The 239-nt window shown below is 55.6% G+C and overlaps 1 protein-coding gene across 1 annotated transcript in view; it reads left to right on the plus strand.

The window, feature by feature from the left end:
* Dpy19l3 (dpy-19 like C-mannosyltransferase 3) overlaps positions 1–239 on the plus strand; it is a 68,656-nt gene that overhangs the window by 52,101 nt on the left and 16,316 nt on the right. The window lies entirely within an intron of this gene.

Below are 239 nucleotides of genomic sequence, written 5' to 3' on the forward strand. Positions count from 1 at the left end.
GATGTGCACACACACACCTCTCACATGGATGTGCACACACACACCCCTCTCACGGATGTGCACACACACACCTCTCACACGGATGTGCACACACACACCCCTCTCACACGGATGTGCACACACATCCCTCTCACACAGATGTGCACACACACACCCCTCTCACACAGATGTGCACACACACACCCCTCTCACACAGATGTGCACACACACCCCTCTCACACGGATGTGCACACACACAC

Source organism: Microtus ochrogaster, unplaced genomic scaffold (assembly GCF_000317375.1).
Source record: "Microtus ochrogaster isolate Prairie Vole_2 unplaced genomic scaffold, MicOch1.0 UNK32, whole genome shotgun sequence".
Taxonomy (NCBI): domain Eukaryota; kingdom Metazoa; phylum Chordata; class Mammalia; order Rodentia; family Cricetidae; genus Microtus; species Microtus ochrogaster.